This window comes from Centropristis striata, chromosome 5 (genome assembly GCF_030273125.1).
Source record: "Centropristis striata isolate RG_2023a ecotype Rhode Island chromosome 5, C.striata_1.0, whole genome shotgun sequence".
NCBI lineage: Eukaryota > Metazoa > Chordata > Actinopteri > Perciformes > Serranidae > Centropristis > Centropristis striata.
This window is the reverse complement of record NC_081521.1, coordinates 10,566,574-10,573,359: the sequence shown is the minus strand read 5'-3', so window position 1 is coordinate 10,573,359 and position 6,786 is coordinate 10,566,574.

Genomic DNA, 6,786 nt, shown 5'->3' with positions numbered 1-6,786 from the left:
TATTATTATTATTATTATTATTATTATTATTAATAATAATAATTTCTGCCACAAGGAGTCTCTTAATCACAACAATAACAAAAGACGTTGTTGTAGGACTGGACGATATACTGATATCAATTTTCCAAGTTTTTCTTCATAATTACCAAAATCATTATCAAGAAAACCATGGAAAATGTCTAGATATCAGCTCTTCAATTAAACTCTTATGAGGCAGTCATATATTTTGTCATTGTAGTTTTCTTAAAATCTCGTCTCATCTCCTTCTCGTGAACCCAATATCGTGTTTCGTCTCGTGAGCTGAGAGTATCGTCACACCCCTACTTGAAATAGATGAGGCTAAAAAAAATATTTGCAATTTATGCAAGAAGGCGAATTTCCCACAATCCAAAAAGTCATTTTTTAATCACACAGGGAGAAATGACTAGGCAAAGAGGCAGCTTCAACAGAAGAGCATCTAATTCTAATTCAGTCACACAAAAAAACTAAATATGTTGCTTTTTGAGTAATGGGATCAAAACTGTCTTCGGGGTTGCTTACAGTCATTTCCAACAACAAAGTAAATCACTAACTGAAGGTTTAGCACAGCAACAGAGTCACTCCAAGGTGTGTGTGACTGTGGAAGTGTGGAAGTAATAAAATGAAAGTCACACTCAGGAAGCTATATTGATTTATATTTTGTCATTTGTGTCAGATTTATTGAGCAGTGCAACAGAATAAAAAAACAAAAAAGAGTTTTCCATTCAATGGTCAGTCAGAGTTGAACTGAGCAGCAAAGAAAAGTGTAAAATCAGCTTCCTGTGCTGTGTTGATTGTTCTGCTGTAGATATGACTCAAGTGTCGCTGCAGTAGGCTGCACTGTGCCATTCGACCAAAGGTTGGTTTTTAGCCCGCCTGCCTTCTTTGTTACCTGAGTTCACTTCACCTGCTCCGAGCAACACACTGCAGGTATATTAACCCATTAAGGCCTAAAACGCCTGGAAAAACATGCCTGGAAAACCTCTGGGTGATTCTGAAAGAACCCCCTAAAACCTGAAGTTTTTCTGTAAATTCAACAGAAGATTTTTCAGCCTCTGTAGCAGATAGAAATGAAATTCAAAAAGTATTTGAGAGCTTATACCTTATACTTATATATGGCTTTCATGAGAAGTTGAGTTTATTTGTCCAAACCTTCAATAAAGTTTTTTTTAAAAATCAACAAACTCAGCAAATGTTACATGTGTCTGAATATGTGTATGCATAATACTAATACATGGACAAATATAATGATAACAACAAAATTAGCGGATAAGAGTTTAATTTAAGATAATAATAAAAGATGAAAATAACCAAAATCATTATCAAGAAAACCATGGAAAATGTCTAGATATCAGCTCTTAAATTAAACTCTTATCAGCTATTTTTGTTGTTATCATTATATTTGTCCAAACAAATGTACCTTTAGTTGTACCAGGTATTAAGATTAACAAAAAATTGAAGAAAACAAGGGTGGTCTAATAGTTTTTTCCATGACTGTATGTATATCCATATTATATTAGAATTCTTATACATTCATTAATTAATTACCCTTAACCCCTAATCTGAACTTGGGTTGTGGGGGGCTGGAGCCGATCCCATGGACGAGAGGCGGGGTACACCCTGGACAAGTCACCAGACTACCACAGGGCTGATACATAGAGACAGACAACCATTTTTGCTCTCATTTACTCCTATGGGCAATTTAGAGTCACCAATTAAGCCTAAGCTGTGCGCAGATTCCAGTCCCCGGCCCTCTTGCTTTGAGGCGAAAGTGCCAACCACTACACTACACTGTGTAGCCCAAATCTAATTCTAATTAATTTTATTGGAATATTAGAACAATATCAACCTAAATATGATCACTGGTTTAATAACAGCCAGATAAAAATACATTCAAACGAACACATGTGTGTTTTCTTGAAAGGCTTATGAGACATGAGACAAAAAAATGGTAACCACTAGGGGTGGGCGATATGGCCCTAAAAGAACATCACAATATTTAAGGGTATTTTTGTATAATTATCCTTAACCACTTTTGTCAGTAGTGGAATGGAACTGAATACATTTACTCAAGTACTGTACTTAAGTACAATATTGAGGTACATTTACTTGCGTATTTCCATTTATGTAACTTTATACTTCACTATATTCCAAAGGCAAACACAGTATTTTTAATCCACTACATTTAGCTGACAGCTTTAGTTTCTTTTAACATCAAGATTTAACATAAAAAACGTGATTAAACATTTTTATGTTTAACATAAGTGGGGTCATTCTGCATAACGAGTACTTTTACTTTTGCTACCTATATTTAAGTACATTTTGTTGCTGGTACTGTTGTACGTCACTAAGTCATGAAGTAGGAATGTTGCTTATATCACAACATGCATTTTTAGAAATCATATATAAATATAGCGGTATTATCGTGAAGGATAGGATATGACACACCCACTGGTGTAAATGACTGTACATTGCCCCCCTCACAGTAGTGCAGGTAGCAGCAGCTATTCACAATGAGTGACTTCCTCCATGAGCTCACCTGTGATCTGATCCTACTTCCAACCCAGCCTTCTTTAACAATACTTTAACAGCAGTGTCTTAAGATAGATAAATAGATCCTTTATTTATTCTTTACAGGAAATTACAGTGTCACAGCAGCATATTGGCAGTGCGTTGGGTAGCTCAGCCTGAAGCCCTTCATTTGAAGTGTACACACACAGAGCCAGCCTTATCGTGTTATTGTGTTCAAGGATCTGGGAGCCTGGGATTGTTTGGACTTGTGTCTTGAGATTTGGTAGCTTTGTCTGGCCGAGGAACAGAAGTTATAGTGGTCGCACTGAACTTTCTGCAACTCTCCTCTTATCTTGTTGTTGGGATTTTGTGTGTGTGTGTGTGTGTGTGTGTGTGTGTGTGTGTGTGTGTGTGTGCGTTAAAGTCTTTGTTCAAGGTCTTGGCTAACCAGGTGCAGTCAGACTTTCCTCTGTATTTTTTTGTTTTTTTCAAACACCCTTGATCCCTGCATGCCAAGCTCCAGGTTTTTATTAGTCATATACCCACCATATCTTTAACAATTAGGGCTGGGCAATATATCGATATAAAAGATATATCGATATAAAAGATATGTCGATATATTTTTAAATATGATATGGAATTAGACCATATGGTTCAATTTTTTTCTTTCTTTCTTTATATATAAACGCTGACCTTACTAGGGTTTGTCATATTTAGTTCTTTTGTAATCTTCGTTATTCTTTTCTCATATAAATATATTTATTTCAGGAAAAGATTGGCATATTTAATTCCATAGGATATTTTTATTTAAGATATTTTTTTTATTTAAATGTGCACTTTATGTAGCTTTGAATTTTTTTAAAAAGGTACTCCTGTTGTTATATTGTATACATGTTCACTTAAATAAACGGTTTCAATAAAACTACTTTTGACAAGTCATATTTGGCTTTGACTGAACATTTGCTCTCACTTTGCGATAAAAATATCAGGATATATATCGTATATCATATACAAACCTTTATTATAAAAACAACACCACCATGATAAATTACTCTGACCCATAAAGGTGACAAATGTATCCTCAGCTCAATAGTTTTTTTGTCCATAGACACTTTTAAAAAATGACTAAAAACTTTTCTTTTTAGCAAAACCTTTGGTTCCTCCCATCTAGATGGATTTTAGCTTGTATGTATGTATACAGTATATGTATACTTTTTCTTCTGTTTTTTCTTTTGTTTTAAAAAAAGGTACTCCTATACAGTATTTATGTTAACTTAAATAAACGGTTTCAATAAAACTACTTGTGACATGTCATATTTGGCTTTGACTTTGACTGAACATTTGCTCTAAATGCAATAAATTGCAATAAAAATATCGGGATGTATATCGTATATATCGATATTCAGCCTAAATATATCGGGATATGACGTTTGGTCCATATCGCCCAGCCCTATTAACAATACGCCCAAAACCAGCAGAATGCTGGAGAAACCTCTATATAGCTGACTTCTGCAGCATGTGCATTGAGCCATCTAGCCTGCAACTTGCACCAGTAGCTCCGCTGGCCTCCTCGGTGGTTGCTGTGTGAGTCAAAGGTCATGTCACCAGAGAGCTGTGCATGTGAACACTGCTTTGTTCTCTACTGCAGTTTTTTAGTCGTCTCGCCTCATCACACACATGCATGCACATAACCCGCACATGCATATATCTTACATGCACAGGCTCAAACACGCCCCCCTCCCACTCCTTTCTCTTTTCTAATCTAGTCATAGCACCAGTTGCTTCAACCTTTTGAATTGTTGAATGGAGTTGACCTCCGTGACCCCGGTCTGAAGCCTCACCCCAGTTGATTTGTCACATCCTTTGTGTTTTAGTCAGACTGGAGGTGGAGAGGATGGAACAGCACCAAATTCATGAGCTGAACTTTAATCAAATTGTTCAAGTGGAATTCCACTGAAGCTGGATATTTTGGGAACTAAGTCCCATACGATAACAAACGCTGTACTAAAGCTCTCTGATTGACATGTTACATGTCCTTTATTTAAATTTACATAACCAGAAGTAATTAATGGCAATTCATTATGCGCATGTCCAGTCACTCACATATTTAATCAACTATACATAGCATGATACTGAAATAACTATTGCTGACATACTGTGGGAATCTCCAAATTAGCTCGAATTACTTGACATGCTCAATATAAAACATGTGTGCTCATACTTAACTAGAAATGATTTGCCAGGAGGGGAAGCACAAATGTTTTTAAACTGTTTTTGCACTTCGTCATAGGCTATTTAATGGCTCTCTTAACCCATAAGAACCCATGGTGACGCCCGTGAAACAAACACTTTAAATCTTCTATAATCTCCCATATTCAGCTTTATGCTTCACATTAACTCATTAAATCCCTAAGCGACACATACTCAACACCCTGGTGTGGTGGTCATGTGACTTTGACAAGAAGTGACTTCTCCAAAATGTGGCTGTGATTGGAAACAGAAATGTGAAAAAGTAGCTAATTTCAAAAAGCTTATTTTTTGTTACCAGGCTAAGTTTAAACCCATTTAACAATTCATTAATAGGGTGTCCTGTATTGCATTTAACTTGTTCTGACCATATTTCCTGAACAAATTAAAGTCACAATTTTGATATATGTTATGAAGATGCAAACAAAAAGGCAAATGGTTATTTGTTTTTATTTATTATTAATTTATAATTTTGTTACTTAAAAACGAATCTGAAAAAGAATTTATTTAAACAGCACTATTAATGTCACAATTTTGATACATGTTATGGAGAGGCAGAGAAAATGGCGCATTTGTGTCTTTGTAAGCAAAAAATTAGAAATATTGTAAACATAAATACCATAAACGCCCATTGTAACGTATATGTCACATCACAGATCTTTAAAATTTAGGGGTAGTATTTTTATTTATTTTTTTAAACATCAGAAATGTGTTCTATGTGATCCACTTATAGAACACATCCTTTAAGGATAACTGGGTCTAGGTTCTTATGGGTTAATCCATGCTTCATTACTACTAACCACAGTCAACAATTGAAATTTAGTTGCTCTTCAATAAACGCCAGATAATTTCCCCTCCATTCTTCCCCACCACCTCCCATCCACCAAGATAAACCGAGATCTAAACCGGAACCCCGGCTTTAAAATCAGGGTCTGAACTGAACAATACATTAGGAAAATTGTTATATCTGTAATATAATGGCTTCGTTTTTCCTTCAGACAGTCTGACAGGGCTGTCTGACTGCAAGGTAGGGCTGGGCGATATATCAACATCATAAAATATATTGATATATTTTTAAATGTGATATGGAATTAGACCATACCATATATATCGATATAGTTCGATTTTTTCCTTTCTTTATATATAAATGCTGCCCTGTTATTCTTTTTTCATAGGAATATATTTATTTCAGAAAAAGATTGGCCTATTTTATTTCATAGGCTATTTTTATTTAAGATATATTTTTATTTAAATGTGCACTTTATGTAGCTTTGATTTGAAAAAAAGGTACTCCTGTAGTTATGCAGTATTTATGTTCACTTAAATAAACGGTTTCAATAAAACTACTTGTGACGTGACATGTCATATTTGGTTTTGACTTTGACTGAACATTTGGGATAAAAATATTGGGATGTATATCGTTTATCGATATTAAGCCTAGATATATTGGGATATGACTTTTGGTCCATATCGCCCAGCCCTACTGCAAGGTGGTGAAAAGTGGTTAAAATATTCTATATATAAAATACACTTTAAGTTACGTCGACTTGTGGTACTCCTGCTTCTCCAAACTGGGGTCGTACAGAGTGTCATCTACTCCAGTAGTTCTCAACCTTTTTGAGTCGCGACCCCCAATTTAACATCCATGTTGTCCGTGACCCCCAGTCACTGAACAGAATCTCACATGTGCAGTTCAGATCACCCAAAAAAGAAACAAAATGACCAAAAAAGGAAACAAAATGACCAAAAAAAAGACACAAAGTGACCAAAAAAGACACAAAAATACCAAAAAAAGACAAATTGACCAAAAAAGACACAAAATGACCCCAAAAAGAAACAAAATTACCAAAGAAGACACAAAATTACCAAAAAAAGGACACAAAATGACCAAAAAAGACACAAAATGATCAAAAAAGGACACAAAAGGACCAAAAAAAGGACACAAAATGACCAAGAAAGACACAAAATGACTAAAAAACAAGCACAAAATGACCACAAAAAGACATTAAG